A 23,229-nucleotide genomic window follows, 5' to 3' on the forward strand; every position below is an offset into this window, starting at 1 on the left:
ACATAAACCTCAATTACTCAGTCAAGAATCAATTTTAAATAACATGTCCAGGTGATGGAACTAAAGGGATTAGAAGGATCAGGATAGATGCACTGGCCTGGAATGTCTTGTCAACGCGATTGGGGTAGACAGCTCCTATAATGCAATACAGCGGGCTGGCTTTGTGCCCCCAGGGGTCAAGGGGAATAGGTCTTATCTCCCAACCTTCCCCCCCCTCCCACACACACAAAGCAGAGGAAGAGTTCAATGACAGAAAGAACAGACCACAACAGTAACTTCTGCACACCCAAGCTGTATTGGGAATGTTCTCTTCCTCTTCCTTTCTAGTTGAGAAAAGGCTACCACTCAAAATCCCTGCCCCCATCTGGCCTAAATCTCCACCACCAGATCAGACACACTACTGTAGCTGTAGGTGATCTTGACCTTTTCTTTTCTTTTCTTTTTTGCTAATCATATGTACTTCTCATCCCCATCATCATGCTGGTAATGTAGCTCAATGAACTTGTATTGAGCTTGTACCACGTGGCAGGCACTGGGCTGAGCAACATGTGGGTTGCACGGGTGAGGAAGTTATAGTCTCTGCTTCAATTCCAGGGTAGAGAAAACAAGGCCAACTCCCTCCCTGATCAGAGTTTATAGTCCTGCAAAACCAAATCTCTTGTGTATACAAGATAGGCTCTTTTCACCTTTGAGTGTTAATCCATGTGAAGAAGAGAGAGAGCCCGGGAACTCAGCCCTTCCTTTAATTCTTTGAGCTGAAGAAAACGTCTTTCAACAATTTCCTCTTTAAATCGTGTTTGCTGAAGCTAGTAGGAGTCAAATGTCTGTAACTTTTAACCAAAGACACAACTCTATCAGGAAAAAAATATCATATATACCAGAAAAAAATATTGCTACTAGAAATGTCTGCGATTTTACTGCCTGTGTTTTCTTCTAGGATTTTTATGGTTTCAAGTTTACATTTAAAATGGTAATCCATTTTGAGTTTATTATTGTGTAAGATGTAAGAAAGAGGTCTAGTTTCATTTTTTTTTGTATATATCTGTCTATTTTCCCCAACACTAGTTATTGAATAGACTGTTTCTACCCATTACATATTCTTGTCTCATTTTTCAAATATTAATTGATCATAAAGACATGGGTTTATTTCTGAGCTTTCTCTTCTTTCCTATTGCTCTGTATGCCTATTTTTATGCTAGTACCATGGTGTTTTTATTACTATGGCCTTGCAGTATAGTTTGAGATCAGGTAGCATAATACCTCCAACTTTTTTTTTTTTTTATCAAGATTGCTGAGGCTATTCAAGGTCTTTTGTGGTTCCATATAAATTTTTGGAATATTTGCTCTAGTTCTATGAAATAGCCCATTGGTATCTTGATAGGAATTGCATCAGATCTATAGATTGCTTTGGGCAATATGGACATTTTAATGATGTTAATTCCTCCAATCCACAAAGACAGCATATTGTTCCACTTATTTGTATCTTTCTTAATTTATTCCTTCAGTATCTAATAATTATCCAAGTACAGGTCTTTTACCTCCTTCATTAAATTTATGCCTAGGTACTTTATTTTTCTTGTTGCAATTATAAATGGAATTGTTTTCTTAGTTTCTCTTTCTGATGGTTCATTATTGGTGTATAAAAATAAATAGATCAGTTTTAATCCTCAAAACCATTTATTTCTAGGGACTCTGTTATTCTTATTTTATAAATGAAAAAGCTGGGGCTCAGGGAGGTTTAAGCCCAAGAATGTAGTCCTGGAAAGTGATGGGGGGCTGATGTCTAACCCAGGCTTGACTGACTCCAAACAGAATGAATGCTTTTGTCTACTACAACCTATTTTTTAAAAAGTGCCTTTTATTTTTATTTTCCATCTTAGCTGCCTCTCTTCCTTGGATAAAACTGATCATCTATTGTCAGAATGAAGGACACAAACAAACATTGTTTAGTGCTTAAAATCAAACAAGTAGCTTTTAATATGATGTCCTCAAATACTTCAGCAGCTTACGTCCCATTTTTCATTTTTGAGCAACTCACCAGGCAATATTTCCATCATGGATGTCTCATTTTGGGGGATGTGCTTACCAGTAACCTTACTGAGTTCCAGAGAACTGCCTGCCATAAGCAAGACAAGCTTCCAAAAGCCAGAGTTAGATAAAATCAAGAGGTATAGCCAGATCATTCTAGAAAGTTTATGTCCATTAAACTGTAGCTACAGTCCTTATTAAAAAAACCACATCTGCATGTCTACTCGTGAGAAGATCATGCTTCAAAATGGCCTGTACTAGCCACAGAGTAAGAGAACCAGCAGGACAGGGGAAAGGTAAACTGACCTTTCTATAGAGAGTTGGTATTTTTAGCTGCCTGGCATTGTATTATCCTACCTCTATTTCCCCAGTTTTATAGAGCTATAATTGATGTATAACATTTTATTAGTTTAATGTATATGATAATGATTTGATATCTATATATTGTGAAATGATTACACAGTAAGTTTAGTTAGCATCCATCTCCTCACATAATTACCCATGCTTTTCCTTGTGATGAGACTTTTAAGATCTACTCTCTTATACAACAAAATATTGTTAACTACCTACTTATTTTTAAGGACTCATGGTAGCTTGAAATTAGAGTCCTTCTTTCTTCCATTTCCATTATAGACCTTGGCCCCTCCCACAGCTCAGTGGCCAGCAAAGCATTATCATGTGACCTACATTGGCCAATCACATGCTCCTACCTAGGACTTTGAATCTCAGGATTGTGACACACCTATATAGGGTGGTCAGAGATAAATTACGGTAGCTGTACTGGAGCTTAAAGCCTACCCAGAAGCCTGACCAGGTGGTGGTACAGTGGATAGAGCATTAGACTGGGATGTGGAGGATCCAGCTTTGAAACCCTGAGGTTGCCGGCTTGAGCATGGGCTCATCCGGTTTGAGCATGGGCTCACCAGCTTGAGCACAGGGTCGCTGGCTTGAGCATGGGATCATAATGGTGACCTCATGGTCTCTTACTTGAGCCCAAAGGTCGCTGGCTTGAAGCCCAAGGTCACTGGCTTGAACCCAAGGTCACTGGTTTGAGCAAGGGGTCACTCACTCTGCTGTAACCCTCTGGTCAAGGCACATATGAGAAAGCAATCACTGAACAGCTAAGGTGCTGCAACAAAGAATTGATGCTTCTCATCTCTCTCCCTTCCTGTCTGTCTGTCCCTAGCTGTCCCTCTCTTTGACTCTCTCTGTCTCTGTCAAAGAAAAAAAAAAAAAAAAAGGTCTACGCAGAAGTGTCAAGCTGGTGGCAGTAGTCCAGAAAGGCTGTTCCTGGCACAGGATCTTACTGGTGCCCAACCTTCCTTGGTTGTGTCCATTTTCTGAGCTTGGATCTCCAGGCTATCAATGTTGTGGTCTATCCAATAATTTCCTAGGAAGTTCTTGTTACTTGAATTAGCCTGATTTGGTTTCCACTACTGTCACCAGAGTACCGGGAGTGATGTGCTTAGCAACTTCCTCCAGCAGGGCCAGGCCTCCTGCACACACTCTCCTTTCAGGAGCACCCCCAAGAGAGGCGGTGAGCATTTCTACCCAATTGGAAGAAAAAGACAAAAAGCCTCAGAACTTAATTATAGTTAGAACCTTAGCACTGAGGGGTTAGGTGGGCAATCACTCTGTTTTTAGTAATCTACTAATCTGAGCTAGATGAACAGACAAGAGTCTAGATGAGGATTTTTATTCCTGCCATATAAACTATGTTTCAATAATCTTATATCAAAGCCCAAGTTATTTCTTTCAAAAAGCTGGAAGATTCACAACATGAGTCAGGTTAAATTCCTGTTCTCGTGGTCATGAACTAGATCACCAAAGGCAAACTATGTAGCAATTGCTTTTACTGCAGCGTGTCTTTCAGATGTTGGGTAAGATGCCTAAGAGTACAAAGAGACAAGGGAAGCTGACATTTATTGGACGCTGATGCTATTGCATTCATTCATCAGCCTGCAGAGGAGGTAAGTACTGTTAAACCCAGTCCTCAGTGGGGGGAAGGGGATCACACAAACCAAAGAACTTACTTAGTCATAGAGCTGGTAAAGATGCAGCCAGGATGAAAAGTGGCTCCAAAAATCCCTGCTTTGGAAAAACAGAAGCCATTCTGGCTGGTAAATTCAACCACAGATTAGACCATTATGGCCAAAAAAGAAAAAAAAAAGTCTACTTTTGCCAAATAACACAAATGCATCATAAGGATTGTTATAATTAAACTAAATTTCATTTCAAAGAAATTCTTTTCATGGCTATACACTACCTAGCACATTATTCCTGACTGGTTCAGAGGGAAACAGTAACAGATGTTGTGTGGTATTTTTCATACTTTTCAGTTTGTTTTGCTGCTTGGCAAAAAAAATAAATGTCCAAATTCTTTCTTGGCTGTTTCATAATTGATAGATGAACTCTGCCTAATTTTTGATCCATAGAGAAGGGTTAGAAATACCAATACCCTCAAGGTTAAATTTCCCAACTCTTGTTGTGGAAATATTTAGTCAACTAATGATCTCCTCCATCCCCTGCTGTTAGTTTTGGCAGGAACTGTATCTCTTGTTTTTAAAGAAACACAAAAATAATCTGCAATATCATAAATACCTATGTGAAGCTTTCAAAATGCTGGAATGGCGGACAATAGAATGAAGGAGGCAATTAAAATTCCTTACTAGAATAAGAATAAAGAAATAATCTGTAAGCACAGACTGTGTTGCCCGGATTTGAATGAGCTAAGAAGAAAGAGTACATCTAGTGACCCAAAGGACTGGCTAGAAATTTTTAAAATGTGGTCTTTGCCAAGTAAGATCTACATAGCCTAAACAAATTTTTATTTGAGGCCTGTCTTATCCACTCATCCATCATCCATCATCCATCCTTTCATCATCCACCATCTCTCCACCCATTCTATAGACTGACTTTCTATTGAGGAGAACACAAAGGTACAAAGATAGACTGTTACCTTTGAGGAGTTTCTTGCAAACAACATAGTTTGTTCTTTGTATGTTTATTTTACTTAATATTGATTTACTAGACTATAAAAGAAGCACTATGCTTTAAAGTAAGAACAACTATTTTACTTAATTTCTGCAACTATCCTGTGAGAATATTGTTATCCTCAGTTTTCTGAAAGTTATATAATGTATACATCTATGGTGGGCCACTGGCAGATCTCAACTTCTAAGTCCTTCTGACTCCAAAATCAATGGCATGTTCTAACTACTGTTGATAATGTCAGTTTACACAAGACACAGAAACATATCATGAACAAAATCAGTGTCTAGTGTTTGGGAAATAAAGATAAGGTGCATTTGTAGAATGTGAAAATTATATTTGTTATGAGGTGTGTGTACAGTGTGTCCGTAAAGTCATGGTGCACTTTTGACCAGTCACAGGAAAGCAACAAAAGACGATAGAAATGTGAAATCTGCGCAAATAAAAGGAAAACCCTCCCAGTTTCTGTAGGATGATGTGGCAGCATGTGCACATGCGCAGATGATGACTTAACACCGTGTATACAGCAGAGCAGCCCACGGCCATGCCAGTCGAAATGTGGACGGTACAGAGGAAAGTTCAGTGTGTTCTGTGGCTTATTAAATTCAAATCCATGACCAAAGTGCAACGTGAATATCGGCGCATTATAACGAAGTGCCACCACATAGGAATAACATTACTTGGTGGGATAAGCAGTTGAAGGAAACCGGCAGTTTGGTGGAGAAACCCCGTTCTGGTAGGCCATCAGTCAGTGACGAGTCTGTAGAGGCTATACAGGATAGCTACCTAAGGAGCCCTAAAAAATCTGTGCGTGAGCCCACATCGAACTGCACTGCATAGGTATGAAACTGGGAGAGTTGTCCTTTTATTTGGTGCAGGTTTCTCATTTCTATCGTCTTTTGTTGCTTTCTTGTGACCGGTCAAAAGTGCACCATGACTTTACGGACACCCTGTATTTGTGTGTTTTCTGGAGGATTACTGTTAACTCTTGGAGGGTGGATTAAGGAGGGAAAAAATGGAACAAGAATGGATTTATGAATTCTTGGCAGTAAATTTGATCTTTGGAAATAGATTGAAGGAGAGTATCCTGGTAAATAGAAAAGGCACGGAAAGAGAAACGTGTCCTGAAAGTTTAGGAAAGAGAAGGTCACACAGGCAGTGCCATTGAAGGATGTATATCTTGCACCCAAATAGCTCCCTCTCTGTTGCCAAAAGCATTCAAGCCCACCATTTGAGAGCTATTTCTTTTGAGCATCAAGGTTTTCAGTCTTTGTGCTATCAACAAGAGCGTTCCAGTAAGCATCACAACTCTTGGGAAGAGTAATGCACTAGGCATTGGTTCTCAGTGGTGAAACTAATCAGTGTTCTGGCAGAAAAGAGATGGCGTGGTGCCATAGTCAATCGTGAACTATTACCAAGGTGTGAACAAAATTAAGAGGAACCAAGAAAGGTAAAGTACCCCTGGATTAGTAACAGGGACATCTCCATCTCTCCTCCCTTCCCCCTCAGGACAGGGAGGGAATCGTTTCTGGATTCCTGAAACAACCAGAGCTGCATACACCTCAGGCTGCAGATATGGAGTCAAGTTGGGTGGTCTTTGGAAGAGAAAGAAAAAGAGAAAGAGAAAGAGAACACATACACTAACCTCCCCTTCCTCCTGCCCTCCAGTATCCTGATGGCATCTCCATCGGCCAGAGGGCAAAGTGACCCAGGTGAAGCAGGTCAAAAGGTACCCTCCCAGGGCACAAAGCAGGTTGGGGAAACCCGGAGTGAAGATTTGTAAAGGCAAATGGAGAACGGCCAGCACAAAAACAGTGGTAAGGAGGACCAGAAGTAATTTGTCACTAATCACATCGCAAGCAATGAAATTTGCAAATTATTATCTTTTTAAAGTTACAGCAGATTCGACATTATCCCTGCAATAGCTTTCTCTGACCCACCTGCATTTAGATTTTCTTTTTTATTTATGAGAGGAAAGCGTGAAGTTACAGCTAGCTAGAGGGCTGAGAATTTTCCATAACCCTCCACAGTTTCAGAAGAGAGTGTCTAATATGTGAGCAGCATCCATAATGTGTGTTGTGTGGGGGAAAGGTGGACCCTCATTGCTTTGAGTCAACTAGACAGCCCTAAGACAGGACTTGGTAGTTGGTCAGATCCCTGCCTAGCCACCTGTGATAAAGGAATGGAGGAAGGGTGAGGAAGCAAGAAAGAGTGTGTTGTCAGAACACTGGGAAAAGGATAGGGGAAGAAGGAAGGAACAAAATAAAAATGCAATGTTAATAGTTTGCCTAGAGTTGACCCTCTTATAGTTAAGAAGCTTCCCTTCTGCCTGGCCCAGGAACTTGACAGTCATGAGTCCAAGCTGCCATTATCATGAGTCTAAGCTGCCATTATCCATGAGTGGAAGATAGGGAGAGGGTTGTTTGAGGAATGGGTCCCTCCTGTCTCAAAGTTGGCCTGTTATGTCAGAAGATGCTAAGTGGGAGGGGCCAAAAACTCTCTCCAGGCTCTGAGAGTATAGAGTATACTGTATTCTTTAGGGAATTTCAAGAAGGAAACCCAAAAGTGCTATAATTTATGCTCATAATGATCGATTTTGCTATTAAGAAATAGATTATTACTGGCTGGACATTAAGTATCTTCTTAAGGCACTTTTGAATCTCTCTCTCTCTCTCTCTACACATACACACACACACACACACACACACACACACGGGCACACACAGGGACGCAGAGCTATACTTAGTACTATGCCTTATGAACCTTCAAAACTGAACTGAAGTGCGCTGTGGTCAATTAAATAAAGGAAATGTACCTTGGCCAGACTTTAGAAAAAATGGTAGGTTTTCCCGAGAAATAAACAGTTTCATTAGAATAGAAATGAAAAAGAAAAGAAAAATAAACAAAAAAAACCTTCCATCTCAGATACACGGAAAGTTTACTAAAGTTTTTTTATAAGAAGCTGTTACCAAAATCCTAAAAGTCCTCTCTGAATTCCAATGATCTACTTTCCATTCCAAGTTGTTACTGACTGGTGCAGCATGTCCATTATCCGTGTTGAGCAATGATTTATAGATGAATAAGGAATTTAGAATCCAGTATTTGAATTCAGCAAGCTGTTTCCAGTAAGTAATTTAAAATCCTGAGAAATGCCAAAAACATAATTACTAATCCAAACAGCCCTTTGTGACTGCATAAATAAAAATGGAGATCCAACTCTGGTTAATAGGGATCATTTCCTATTATGCTCGTATTTTTAATGTTGTGACATGGGCTGTAGCAATTGCTTTTTACCATTGTAATTGTCACTGTTGTTTGAAACGCTCTGAGAGGGGAGATGATTGACCGGATTTGTATTAGCAAAGCAGACGTAGTCTTTCTTCAAAAATATGTGGCTTAAAACTTTGGAGAACACACTGGAGAGTCTGAAAGAATTTCTCCCTGCTTTTTCTTTGGTTTCATTCAAATGGCTATGCTTCTTTCCATAGGAAAGAGGCTTTGATTGTTCCTTAGACCTCAGAGCAGGTGGGAGGGACACGGATTCTTACTAAAGCTCTTGCTTAAAACTGACATTGTAATCACAACCAATTTTGGTCCACATCTTCTCTCCAACTGCTCCAGGGTAGGGGTAATTTTGTCCCCTCCAAACAACTTGCAAAGTTCTTGAAAGACCCAGGATGACTGAACTGTACTTCAAAATCCCGGGAACCACTGAAAGGGTAGCGGATCAAAGGAGTCAGGTTCTACAAACACAGTGTGGACCCCAACTGGCTCACCTTTCTCACTGATGATACCTGTCTCTGGTAACCTAAGCTCAAAACTGGGGCCTTGACTTTTCCTCATCTTTTTTCAAAGGAACTTAGGTATCAAGTTCGGTCACTGCATGCATCAGCTTATAGTGGATTGAAACCGGCAAACCAGTATGCACCAGGGAAGCATGATCAGTTGTACAATTAACACTCATTCCACCTCCCCCTCCTTTTTTTTTCTTGCTGGAGAAGCTTCTCCAACTCTAGAGGTTGAAAATGTCAGGTCTTAACAAGGCCTGAACGTGAGACCCAGACCTTGCTGCTAAGCTATGGGCACGAGACCCAGCCATAGCCAATACGCTGTTTACTAGGAGTCATCTGGAAAAGGTTTTCTCCTCCCAACACAGAGACATACCACATACACTTACAAATGATTAAGTTGAGGACTGACAGTACCAAGTGTTGGGAAGGATGAGTAGCAACTGGATCTCTTGTACATTGCTTTGGGAACTAGTATGTCAGTTTCACATGAAATACAAATATATGTTCATTAGGGATATTGACCTGTAATTATCTTTTTTTTTTTTGTATCCTTGTCTGGTTTTGGTATCAGGGTAATGCTGGCTTTGTAAAATGAGCTTAGGAGTATTCCTTCCTCTTCAATTACTTGTTGTTTTTGGAATCGTTTAAGAAGGATTGGCATTAATTCTTCTTTAAATGTTTGGTAAAACTCATCAGTGAAACCATCTGGCCCTGGGCTTTTCTTTATTTGGAGTTTTTTGGGTTTTTTTTTTGTATTTTTCTGAAGCTGGAAACGGGGAGAGACAGTCAGACAGACTCCCGCATGCGCCCAACCGGGATCCACCCGGCTCGCCCACCAGGGGCAACGCTCTGCCCACCAGGGGGCGATGCTCTGCCCCTCCGGGGCGTCGCTCTGACATGACCAAAGCCACTCCAGCGCCTGGGGCAGAGGCCAAGGAGCCATCCCCAGCGCCCGGGGCCATCTTTGCTCCAATGGAGCCTTGGCTGCAGGAGGGGAAGAGAGAGACAGAGAGGAAGGAAGCAAATGGGCGCTTCTCCCATGTGCCCTGGCCGGGACTCGAACCCAGGTCCCCCACACACCAGGCCGACGCTCTATGCTGAGCCAACCGGCCAGGGCTATTTGGAGGTTTTTTGATCACAGACTCACTCTCCTTGCTCATTATTATTCTGTTCAGATTTTCTATTTTTCAGGATTCAGTCTTCTTAGGTTATCTGTTTTTAAGAATTTATCTTTTTCTTCTAGGTTATCTAATTTGTCAGTGTATAATTGTTCATGGTAGTAGTCTCTTATGATCCATTGTATTTCTGCTATTTTTGGGGGGGAGATTTTTCTGAAGTTGGAAATGGGAGGCAGTCAGACAGACTCCCACATGCGCCCAACCGGGATCCACCCGGCATGCCCACCAGGGGGCGATGCTCTGCTCATCTGGGGCGTTCTCTGTTGCAACCAGAGCCATTCTAGCGCCTGAGGCAGAGGCCACAGAGCCATCCTCAGCGCCCAGGCCAACTTTGCTCCAATGGAGCCTTGGCTGCGGGAGGGGAAGAGAGAGACAGAGAGGAAGGAGAGGGGGAGGGGTGGAGAAGCAGATGGGCGCTTCTCCTCTGTGCCCTGGCCGGGAATCGAACCCGGGACTCCTGCATGCCAGGCTGACGCTCTACCACTGAGCCTCTGCTATATTTTTGATAATATTAATTAGAGTCTTCTCTTTTTTATCCTTAGTTAGTCTAGCTAAAGATTTCTCAAATTTATATTTAAAAAAAACCCCAGCTCTTAGTTTCATCGATTGTTTCTCGTGTTTTTCTGGTCTCTATTTCATTTATTTCTGCTCTGATTTTTGTTATCTCCCTTCGTCTGCTGTCTTTTTGGTTTGTTCCTTTTCTAGTTCCTCAAGGTATAAAGTTAGTTGTTCATTTAAGATTTTTTTTCTTAATGTAAGTTTTATTGCTATACATTTCCCTTTTAGAACTGCTTTTTCAGTGTCCCATTAGTTTTAGGATATTGTGTTTTCATTTTCATTTGTTCCAAGATTTTCAATTTCCCTTTTGTTTCCCCTTTGACCCATTGGTTGTTCAGCTGTGTGTGTTTAAGTTTCACATGTTCTTGAATTTTCTAGCTTTCTCCCTATTGATTTCTAGTTTCATATACTATCATGGTTAGAAACGATACTTGGTATGATTTCAATATTTTTAAAATTTGATATGACTTATTTGATCTATCCTGGAGAATATTTCATGTGCACTTGAGAAGAATGTGTATTCTGCTGTTGAATGAAATGCTCTGTATATGTTTGTTAGGTCTATTTAGCATACAGTATGTTTCAAGTCCAACATTTCCCTGTTGATTTTCTGTCTGGATGATTTATTCACTGTTGAAAGTGGAGTTTAGAAGTTCCCTACTATTATTTAATTTTTAGGTATTTCCCCCTTCAGATCTGTTAGTATTTGCTTAATATATTTAGGTCCACATTCCCTTGCCTTACATCTTTACAAGCCCATCCTGTATCTCTCTGTCAATTACCTCTCACATATTATGCTATTCTGGATTAATGTATGGACCAGTTATATCCAACCCCGCTAGAGAAGAGGTGTTTTTTGTAGGACTATTAGGGGAGTGGAACCCCAGGGGAAAAGCTGGATTTCTTACCAGGCAAGACATGTGAGACTTCAGAGTCATTTTTATTTTATATTTAAAGAAAAAAGGCTATTCCACTTCTCACCCTCCTCCAAAGATGAGTAATAAGTTAAACCAGGTACAGAACATAAAAAATAGAGCTTTAGGGATTTAGAAATGATCTTATTGGTCTACCTTACATTTGCAAAGGCTGAGGCCCAGGGAGGAAAGTGAGAAACTCAAGGTCACACAGCCAGCTGGTGGAGAACACATTTGTATTTCCAGTCTAGGGCTCTTTCTACTATATCCTTCTCTTTCTAGAAAAGGCCAAAGTCACAACTGTGAAACTGGGTTTCAGAGGTTGTTTGAATTATTGCCGAATCATACTTAGAAGTATACTTAAGGGTCCCATTTTTGAACAATATATTACAGACAAAGTTCATTATTTTAAAAATTACTCTTCAAAACGACAAAGTTCATTCACCTCTCTGCCACTTCTTTGAACATTTTCTATGTTCTGAGCACTTGTGTGCTGAGTTCTTTCTTTCATTTAACTCTTGTAGTGTAGAGTGGATACACTGAATACTGCATCAGCTAGGAAACAGGTAACCCTTTTGAACTCTCCAGCCTAAGAAATTTGATTGAGGAAACTGGTTAAACCAGAGTAGGGGAGGGGACAGTGAGCCGACTCAGAGATTAGTGACAGCAGAAAGCTGCCGTCATATCTGGGATTGGAGACACAAACAACAGGAGGTGCTATCACCAAAGTTTGAAAGTGGGTCAAGAGAGACAACAGGAAGTGGAGAGAGGTGGGAAAAATACTTGACTAGCTCCCACCTTCCAGCCTTTCACCAGTGGGTCCCATTGACTGAACCTACAGAGGATCCAGAGAGCACAGGAGCCTGGGAAATAGGACTCCCTGAAACACAGACCAGAGGAGAGGTAGGACAGAGAATACAGGGGTGGGAAAATGTATGTTTATTTGTAATAAATAATACAATAATTAATAAATAATATTACAAGAATAAGCTCTGTGTTTTGCATACCCACAACTCCCAACCTACGCTTGCCCACCCCTACTGATTTGAAGACATTGACCAACACAGTTTCTTTGTTTTACCTACTTCTTTGACTGTGTGGCTGCCACTTCATTCAGGATCCTCCTAGACAAAGGCAACTGGAAGGCAGACTGTATAAGAGGAGTGACAACCCACATTGCTGTTTTAGTTTTCTTTCTCTTGAACCAAAAGAGAAGAGCTTAGAGCCAAGACAATAGAAACAAGCTGACACCATTTCATGACTTCATAGGCTACAAGTTAAAAAGTGTGGGACACATTAGGCATAAGGCTCATCTATTTCTCAAAAGAAACCATTATCAAGTCATGTACAATGAGGGCATAAATAGAGGCGTTATTTTAGACAGAGTTGTGTTCCCCAGAAACTCATATGTTGAAGCCCTAACTTCAATGTGATGGTATTCGGAGGTAGGGCCTTTAAGGAGGTAATTAAGGTTAAATGAGGACCTAAGGGTAGGGTCCTATTCCAATATTACTGGTGTCCTTAGAAGAAAGTGAAGAGACACCAGGGACATGCACATATAGAGACAGGCTATGTGAGGACACAGCAAAAAGGAGCCCAGGGAGGGAAACTTCAGGATAAACAAATCTGCTAACACTTTGATCTTGGACTTGCAACCTCGAGAACTGTGAGAAAATAAATTTATGTTGTTTGAGAAACCTGGTCTATGGAATTTTGTTATGGCAGCCCTAGTGAACTAAGACAAGGTGCCTCCACAATCCATCCGGTAAGAGTCAATGCTACTGTTGCTTTCAAAAACAGTATCAGGAGGTCGCTTCTGTAAGCCACCTCATCTCTGGAATTATTTACCAGACAATCAGGTCCTTTTCATAGTCAGAGACAAGGGTGTATGTCTCATCTTAAGAGAAATGGGAAGGGAAAAAAGCAATGACTCAAATCCATGTTAATGATTTTTTGAGAGAAGTGGCGATACTGGCAATTAGGCAATTAGGTATGCATAAAAGAAGGCATGTTGCACGGTCAGTGGAGGGAATCGATGGCACTAAAGATAAAAATGTCCAAGTTTTCAAATTTATCATATTTGCCGGCTGAAGTCATTGTTAAGAAAAATTTTCCCTCTTTTTCGCTGTGATTTTCAGAAAATGTCAATACTATATATATATGGAAGCAAATCAACAAGCTAGTTTGGGGATGTTTCTTTCTTCAAACAATTTTGCATAGGAAATTATTAAAATAGTCTAATTTGGAATCATTTCTTTTATCTTAAAATCCTTGATGTATAGGGAAACGAGAATCCTGTGTCAGTATCATTTTCAGTATACTGTTTTATCGAGAATCTAAAAATGCAGTTCAAATAAGCTACAAATGCTCAGGTAGGCAGTTTCAGTTTGGGGATCCTGAGAGCCACGGTGTGATTGCTTTGGGGCAAAACAATTTTAAGAAGTCAACTGATGCCTGACCAGGCTGTGGCACAGTGGATAGAGCGTCGGACTGGGATGATAAGGACCCAGGTTCGAGACCCTGAGGTCGCCAGCTTGAGCACGGGCTCATCTGGTTTGAGCAAAGCTCACCAGCTTGGACCCAAGGTCGCTGGCTCGAGCAAGGGGTTACTTGGTCTGCTGAAGGCCCGCGGTCAAGGCACATGTGAGAAAGCAATCAATGAACAACTAAGGTCTCACAATGCACAACAAAATACTAATGATTGATGCTTCTCATCTCTTCGTTTCTGTTTGTCTGTCCCTGTCTATCCCTCTCTCTGACTCTCTCTATCTCTGTAAAAAAAAAAAAAAAAAAAAAGAAGTCAACTAACATCCTGCTATTGGCATTGCCCTTTGTCCATCCAAGGTCTAAGCCTCAAGTCGCGATCTGCTTGGCATTAACTGTTTTATATTTTCTCCTGGAGATTTGTTGAAGTTCTATGAACCATGAGTGAACTCCAGAAACATGCTCTTCCCTGGAGAATTGGGGAGGGAAGGACAAGGATTAGGGGGCTATCTGAGCAGGAGGAGCAGAGTTTGCTAGTGAAGTTTACCTCAGGAAGAAAAAAGGAGTACCTCTAACACCACTGACTTGTCACTCTAGTAAAGAGAAATCTACACGTGGAGCTACCAGGTTACTTCTGCCTCCAAAAATCACACAGGGGCATGTTTCTGAGGCAATTTGTTAGTATCTTTTGGAGCCTTGTTACTGTAAGGGTGGTCCCAGACTGGCAGAATTGATACACCTGGGAGCTCATCAGATGCAAGCCCCCCAACCCACCTAATTAGAACCTGCAATTCAGCAAGATCTCTAGATGATGTCTATGCCCATGAACTCTTGAGATGCCCTCCTCTAAAGCATTTTTCATCCAGGTGGATGTAAAAAGAGTGGAAATATCCTGCCATGGGTAAGGATACACCCAAGGCCTTCATTTCCCTCCTGCACTTGATGTGATACCCACTTAAAAATATAGTAGCATTTTGCAAGGGACTGAAGGTATCTCCCTGACTCCCAAATTCTTATGTCGAAGCCATAGCCCCCCATGTGACTATATTTGGAGATGGAATCTTTAAAAAGGTAATAAAGATTAAATGAGATCACAAGGGTAGGGGTCCATGTTTGATAGAATTGGCGGATTTTTAAGGAGAGGAAGAGAGAGAGATTTCCCACTGTACATGAGAAAATACATTTCTGTTGTTAAACTTTCATAGCCCGTGCAAATTAAGACACACTGGTCCCAAGAGAATGGACTGTTGGACTCTACATTCCCGATAAGAAAGGGAATGTTGCCGAATTCAAAGCTTGTCTACCAACATTGCATTTGTTGATTCTCTGTCAATGATCAGTTACACTAGTTCTAGCTTCTGAGAAAAGCTGCATTTCAATCTGAGCATGTGCCACCCATGCTCTTTATTAACCCTATGAGTAGTGAGTTTTTCTCATGCTCGCTGACCCTCCAAGAGTGAGTTTATTTTCAAAAAATGAAATTAGTTCCAGTTCCAGTTTTATTAACTTAAAATAATGTTTGTTTGATAACCAGTTTATGGAAACAAGAAGAGTATACATGTGCCCCTTTTTAATGTTGCCTTACACATTTTTTAAATAAAAATTTTTGTTATTTTATGCAATTCTCATGTACCTCCCATCTGTAAATAAAGACATATATGTACAATTGTACTCTGGATGGTCAGGAGGCACAAGGACGTACCTGAATGTTCGTACTACTCAAAGGGTTAATTGTAGTAACACACACACTGGGAGAAGGGAGGATGTATCAACACACATTCTGGGGATAAAGTCACAACATAAACACTGGACCATTTAGGGTAACAAACTTATCTAACTTGCCCAGGACAGGGGTTTTGTGGAACTTGGGACTTTCAGTGCTAAATCCAGAAGATTTCAGGGGCAAAGCAGGAAAAGTTGATTGCTCTAAATGGACCAAGTTTCACCTGTTGGAAAAACCAATGGTGACATGTATTGAAAGGTAAGTACAGCCTTAGATTGGAGCCCTGGTCTAGTTTTACCACTGTGTGCTTTGGGTAAGTTATCTCACTTCTCTGTTCTTAAATTCTGCTCTCTGTGAAATGAGGGAGTAGATTACATCTAATCTAAAGGATATTCTAGTACTAATATGTCATCTTTTGGCCTGACCTGTGGTGGCGCAGTGGGATAAAGCGTCGACCTGGAACACTGAGGTCGCCGGTTCGAAACCTTGGGCTTGCCTGGTCAAGGCACATATGGGAGCTGATGCTTCCTGCTCCTCCCCCTTCTCTCTCTCTCTGTCTCTCTCTCTCTCACTCCTCTCTCTCTAAAAAAATCAATAAATAAAATTTAAAAAAAAAAATATGTCATCTTTTTTGATTTGTGGATGGTTTCATCATTAGAGAATGAAGATGGTCCAACGGTATCAATCCGCAAAGTAATCTAAGAAGAGGAACAGGCTGTTAGCTAGGTGCAGGGATAGGACTGTGTGTAAAGCACTGGTGGGATTCAGCCAGAGTTCGCACCAGTTTAGCAGAACCAATACCTATTTTTTTGTTGAGTTTGGAGAAGTGTTTGTTAAAATAGCACTTGTAATCATGGTTCTCTCTGAGATGGACACCTGGGCAGCTGCCCAATGTGAAAATCACAAATTTACATTCCTTATTTTTTTTTTTTTTTAATTTTTGTGAGAGGAGAGGAGGCAAAGACAGACACCCTCATGCGTCCTGACCGGGATCCACCCAGCAAGCCCACTATGGGACAATGTTCTGCCCATCTGGGGCCCTTGCTCCATTATAACTAGAGCCATTTTTCTTTTTGGTGCTTGAAGCGAAGGCCATGGAACCATCCTCACCATCCCAGGCCAACTTGCTCTAATCAAGCCTTGGCTTCAGGAAGGGAGAAGGGAGAGAGAGAGAGAGAGAGAGAGAGAGAGAGAGAGAGAAGCGGGAGGTGTGGAGAAGCAGATGGGCACTTCTGCTGTGTGCCCTGACCAGGAATGAAACCCAGGACATCCACATGCTGGGCTGATGCTCTACCACGGAGCCAACCGGCCAGCACCTCCTTACCCTTTTTAAACTAAGCTTCCATAATAATGTCCATTCCGTCTGTAGGTGAAAAAATTGCAAGTGAGGACGCCAATCAAGAATCAATATGGAGGGCCCTGGCCGGTTGGCTCAGCGGTAGAGCGTCGGCCTAGCGTGCGGAGGACCTGGGTTCGATTCCCGGCCAGGGCACACAGGAGAAGCGCCCATTTGCTTCTCCACCCCTCCGCCGCGCTTTCCCTCTCTGTCTCTCTCTTCCTCTCCCGCAGCCAAGGCTCCATTGGAGCAAAGATGGCCCGGGCGCTGGGGATGGCTCTGTGGCCTCTGCCCCAGGTGCTAGAGTGGCTCTGGTCGCAACATGGCGACGCCCAGGATGGGCAGAGCATCGCCCCCTGGTGGGCAGAGCGTCGCCCCTGGTGGGCGTGCCGGGTGGATCCCGGTCGGGCGCATGCGGGAGTCTGACTGTCTCTCCCTGTTTCCAGCTTCAGAAAAATGAAAAAATAAAATAAAATAAAATAAAATAAAAAAAAAAAGAATCAATATGGAAATATCTTAAATAACAATTTTATTGTTTTTTGTCAGGTATTATTTAATATTTTTAATTAATATTTTAAAATTCTTATAACATAATCTAGTTTTGTATACCTCTTTTATTGTTTTTATTTAAGTATATTTAAATGCATGAAATAATAAACTACCTCTCAGTATATCACTTTTTAATACTTAAAATGATCATTAGGGCCAAGAACCGGTTGTTAAATTGTTTGAATCCCACCACTGGTGTAAGGTACTGCCTTCATGAAGCTTACTGTGTCCTGGGGGCCAGAGATCATAAATAAGAGCCAGTGCAGTGAATGCTGGGAAGGGACTAAGCATTTGTTGTAATAGGCAATGATCGAGCATCTTCTAAGAAGTGATGGGGTTTTTTTTGTTTGTTTGTTTGTTTGTTTTGGTATTTTTCTGAAGCTGGAAACGGGGAGAGACAGTCAGACAGACTCCCGCATGCGCCCGACCGGGATCCACCCGGCACGCCCACCAGGGGCGACGCTCTGCCCACCAGGGGGCGATGCTCTGCCCCTCCGGGGCGTTGCTCTGTCGCGACCAGAGCCACTCTAGCGCCTGGGGCAGAGGCCAAGGAGCCATCCCCAGTGCCCGGGCCATCTTTGCTCCAATGGAGCCTTGGCTGCGGGAGGGGAAGAGAGAGACAGAGAGGAAGGAGAGGGTGGGGGGGTGGAGAAGCAGATGGTTGCCTCTCCTGTGTGCCCTGGCCGGGAATCTAACCCGGGACTTCTGCACACCAGGCCGACACTCTACCACTGAGCCAACCGGCCAGGGCCAAGAAGTGATGTTTTAACTGAGGTTAGAAGAGCCAGGCACAAGAAGAAGCAAAGATACAGGGAATAGCAAACATGTAAAAGCCTGCAATGGGAAAGAGGTTATGAAGCTAGAGGAACATAAAGGACTGCAGTGTGAATGGAGTTGAGTGAGTCAGAGGTTGTGATAAGAAATGAGGCTGGAGACCTAGGCAGGGCTGGGTCCTGCCAGGCTTGCCTGCCATGTAGGGAGTTACTGTTTTATTTTAAGTGCTAGGAGAAACTAGAAAAGCATTTGAAATTATACCAGATTATGGGAACAGACTAGCCTTATTTACTAAATTATTACTGTATAATTATGGACTACATATAGACTTACATGCACTAACAATATAACAGCAAGCACATAATGCTCCTATTTCATAGGTTTGGTTTTAATTAACTGAGAAGAGCCTCCAAGTTTGATGCAAGTGCAGGATCTATACCTCCACCTCATCATTTAGAACTTTAGTGTCCACTTCAGCATGACTTTAAAGGTAGATGACAAGATTCATCTGAGGCTCAAAGTATTCAAACCTGCTTCTTGGGGAGTGAAATGTTACTTGGAACATATCCTTACAATTAAGATCTAATTATTATTGATGCTTAGTCAAACGTTCTTCCTGGCTGCATCTCCAAGAACATGAAACACTGATTACTTTTTTCATTTCCCATTGCCAAATAGAATTTGAATAAGCACCCTAGGAGATATTACCCCTGATATTGCACCTTGACAGGAGTTTGAATTAATGCAGAAAGGATCACACATGAGATCTGCATTAGTTTATGTCGATCACCCATCTGATATAAAAGCATTTGAGACAGCTTCAAAAATTAAACACTGTACAAATTAGCAGTCAAGGAAGGCGAAACAGGGTGCAAAGCCCTTTATCCCTCAGGAGGGAATAACTGTCCAACAGATAACTCAATGACTGGATTCTACCCTTGAATTTCTGGAAACAGAGACAAGAAGGGAAATGATTTGCAATAATGTTTATTATCTGATAAGAAGAAAACATCAGATTTACTCTCCAAAGACAAACTTTATCATTGCACTCCACTGAAAGGACAATACATTCAAGAAAAATTTGGAAGGAAAAGAAGACAGTAATGCAGTTCAAAATAAATGTCACTAGGGCCAGCTGTCTATAAAAGTTAGGAGTGGCATAAATTCACAAAGACATTTTTGTAAGAAGCCGAGGTATTGTGTTCCAGGTACTCTACTTTATGACAGGGACTTGATACTTAGAGAACCTAGAAGAAAGAAGCCATTTCTTAACGTCCATTTAGACCCCTTCTCGCAAATTACAGCTGCTTCAAGCAAGCCTTTGGTAGGTATTGAGCTGTAGTCATTTTGGGAAAGTGCAGATCTCAGAAAATGCAGGTAGTCAAGACTATCAGCCAAAATGTACCTTCTAAATGGCCAATCATAAGAGAGGCTGAGTTGGCCTGCTGGGGTGAGGGTTACGATGTGGACTTATTGTCTTGTCCAGAACACATCCCACTTTATCACGGCCTTCCTGGACAAAGAGTGCAACTTTTTCCTTAGAAAAGCTTTGAATGTTCTCAAAAACTTGTATAAATTCTTTATTTTGAGTCCGGATATCGATCCTCTGGCCCTTGAAGGGATGCCATGTGGGTGGATGTAGAGAGAAGCCTGGCATCCTGGGGGATATCTTCCTAGGGATGTCTGCCTGGCTTTGCATTTCCTGTCACGGTGACCCAAGTAAAGTATGTACAGGACATGTATTGCTTTGCATTTTTATACCTTCTTACTTATTGTGTTTTCATCATCTTGATGGCTTCGCTAAATTCAAGGGCTAGTAATGTCTAGTTCTTCTGTTCACTGGAATTATTTACTGTTAAAAATTAAGTCATTAAATAGTAATTTATTCTTCAGATTATAACCTGATATATATGTGTGTGTGTGTAACCATTTTATACCTTTACTCCATTACCACTGTGCTAATTTCTGACAAATAGATTAGCTATATGATGAATTCATGAATAGATTTTAACACAGCTGGAGAAGGGAATGCTAATCATCTCTTTTGCTGCTTTGTTTTAGAAAGGTCTGTGGGAATATTTTTTCCTTGGAGCCATTAAAAATAATATATATGTATATTTTTATTCTGCCACATAATGTATGTTGTTTTTTTTAAAATTCTTCTAGCTGGGGCCCTGGCCGGTTGGCTCAGCGGTAGAGCGTCGGCCTGGCGTGCAGGGGACCCGGGTTTGATTCCTGGCCAGGGCACATAGGAGAAGCGCCCATTTGCTTCTCCACCCCCCCCCTTTCCTCTCTGTCTCTCTCTTCCCCTCCCGCAGCCAAGGCTCCATTGGAGCAAAGATGGCCCGGGCGCTGGGGATGGCTCCTTGGCCTCTGCCCCAGGCGCTAGAGTGGCTCTGGTCACGGCAGAGCGACACCCCCTGGTGGGCAGAGCGTCTCCCCTGGTGGGCGTGCTGGGTGGATCCCGGTCGGGCGCATGCGGGAGTCTGTCTGACTGTCTCTCCCCGTTTCCAGCTTCAGAAAAATACAAAAAAAAAAAAAATTCTTCTAGCTGGGTCACTTTAATGTAAATCAATGTACCAGCAATGAATTGATATAGAACATTGGTTATAATATTGACCATTAAGTCAACTACACCAAGCACATGGACTTCTCGAGAAGACTCATTCCTGGATAAACTCTATCTTCCTGGGTGTGGGTGATTTCCACATGGAATCCACTGGGCCCATTATTAGTCTCCACCAGTGCTTCCAAGATGAACAGGTCATAGTCCTTGCCCTCTCAGAGCTCAGAGTAGGAAAGGCTCAGTGCAAACTCTGCATTCAGTAGATACTTAATGCATATTTACCGAACAAATAAGAGACTGAATGATAAGAAGGTTTACATATAGCTGTCAACTAAGAATGAATGTAAACATGACCCTCTATAAAAGGCATCATATTCAATGAAAATTGAAAACTGAGTAAAATTCTAGACTACAGAGATAGGGAAGAAAAACAAGGGCAGTGAATATTGTCTTTACCTGGGCAGCTTTGATCTCAGTCTTATATTGGTACCAAACGCTGCCATATTGGCCAAAGTGGCAGGCAAATGAGCCAGGTTGGGCCATTATCATTCTAGCTTGCTTTAGCCACTGGGATTGAGACACCTTGAGGATAAAGAAGACTTTGTTCAACCTGAGGCCCATCAGGATGTCTCTCATAAGAATTAGAAACTCGGAGGCAAGGTGCAGAGGGTAACAAGGAGTTAGTTGGAGTTGAGTCATCCAGAAGATAGCCTCTCAGAAGGTTGATGGGCTCCCTTAGCTTGGATCTCTGAGCTGACTTGGTACGTAGCCTCCCTGATTCTTGTTTGTCCAGGTTTTCCTTTGAGTCCGTGAGCAGCTAGTTCTAGTTAATACCCTATATTTCTTTCATTTTTCCTTCTTCTGAAGTTAGTCTAAACCAATTTCTGTTGCTTGCAACCAAACAATTCTCAGTTGATATAACTAACAGGTAGAGGCAGGAAACAAGAAAAGGCAAGTAAATAGGAAGCAAATTCAGAAAGATTGAGTATCTTAGCTGGGGTGTATTATAGAGAAGTAATGGAACATAATACAAGGGAGAGGGAGAGAAAAGAGAAAGAAAGTAACTTTGTTATTAGAGGTTTTGAAATCCGGGATAAAGTACAGGCAATCCTCGTTATTCACAGATTCCATATTTGGAAGTTTGTCTACTCACTAAAATTTATTTGTAACCCCCCAGATTAATACTCACAGCATTTTCATGGTCATTGGTGGACATGTATAGAATGGCAAAAATTATTTGAGTCACCTGACATACTTGTTCCCAGCTGAACAAAGCCTTTGTATTTTTCCTCTCATGCTGTAAACAGGTGTCCTTTCTGTAATCCATGTTAGTTGCAAGACATTTTGAATCTTGGTGCCTTTTCTTTGTGACCTCACTGTTTAAAATGGCCCCAAGTTTAGTGCAGACATGCTGTCTAATTTTTCAAAGTGTGAGAAGGCTATGATGTGCTTTACAGAGAAAATGGATGTTTTGGCTAAGCTTTACTCAGACATGAAATATAATATGAGCTCAATGCTCATGAATCAACAATGTATATTAAATAAAAACAGAAGCATAGTGAAAAGTAAAAAAGAGGTTACGGACAGACTGGTGGGTAAAAGTGTTGCAGGCAGAGGCTCTTAGGAACCTAACCCTCTCTTTCCCTTAGGAGCAACTGGTTCAGTATTTGCTAATTCAGTGTTCACGGTTACTTCACAGGCTACAACTTCAGTGACTAAACAGAACAGACTATACTTATTTAAGTCTACAAGCAAAAGGGAGTTATTGGAGATTTTAAAAACAGAGATAGTGGTTTCAAAATTGTACAATGAAAAAATTATTCGTGTGGCAATTGTGCAGGGTCTGTTAGAACTGGGAGAGATGACTAGCAGGGAGCCCAAACAGCATGCTCTGCGAGGTTACCTTCCAGCAGAATGGAAGCTAAGAACGTTCTTAATGGCAAAGTTACCAGACAAGAAGGCATGAAGGTTAAAATATGTGTGAAGGCAGAAGATACAGCAAGTTTGTGACTACGGAACCACTCTGAGGAACAAATTAAAGGGGATACTGACATTTTGAGTTTGGGTGAGTGGGAGAGTGGGGGTACAGAAAAATAAGTCAGGCAGGAAGCTGGTCAAAAGAGGAAGATGATGCATTCAGTTTTAGATGTGCTGAGTTTGGAGCTCTGCTGGTATGTCAATGAATAATTGTGGATAACAGTTGCAGGTAGGGGAAAAGTGATGAGGTGGAGAAGGAAGAAGGAAGAAGGTGGGGGAAGAGAAGAATATCTTAGTCACCAGCCAAAAAGACTGGCACTCAGCTTTCCCCTTCAAGTGCAATATCCAAAATAGCTGAGT

This window comes from Saccopteryx bilineata, chromosome 7, assembly GCF_036850765.1.
Source record: "Saccopteryx bilineata isolate mSacBil1 chromosome 7, mSacBil1_pri_phased_curated, whole genome shotgun sequence".
Lineage (NCBI taxonomy): Eukaryota > Metazoa > Chordata > Mammalia > Chiroptera > Emballonuridae > Saccopteryx > Saccopteryx bilineata.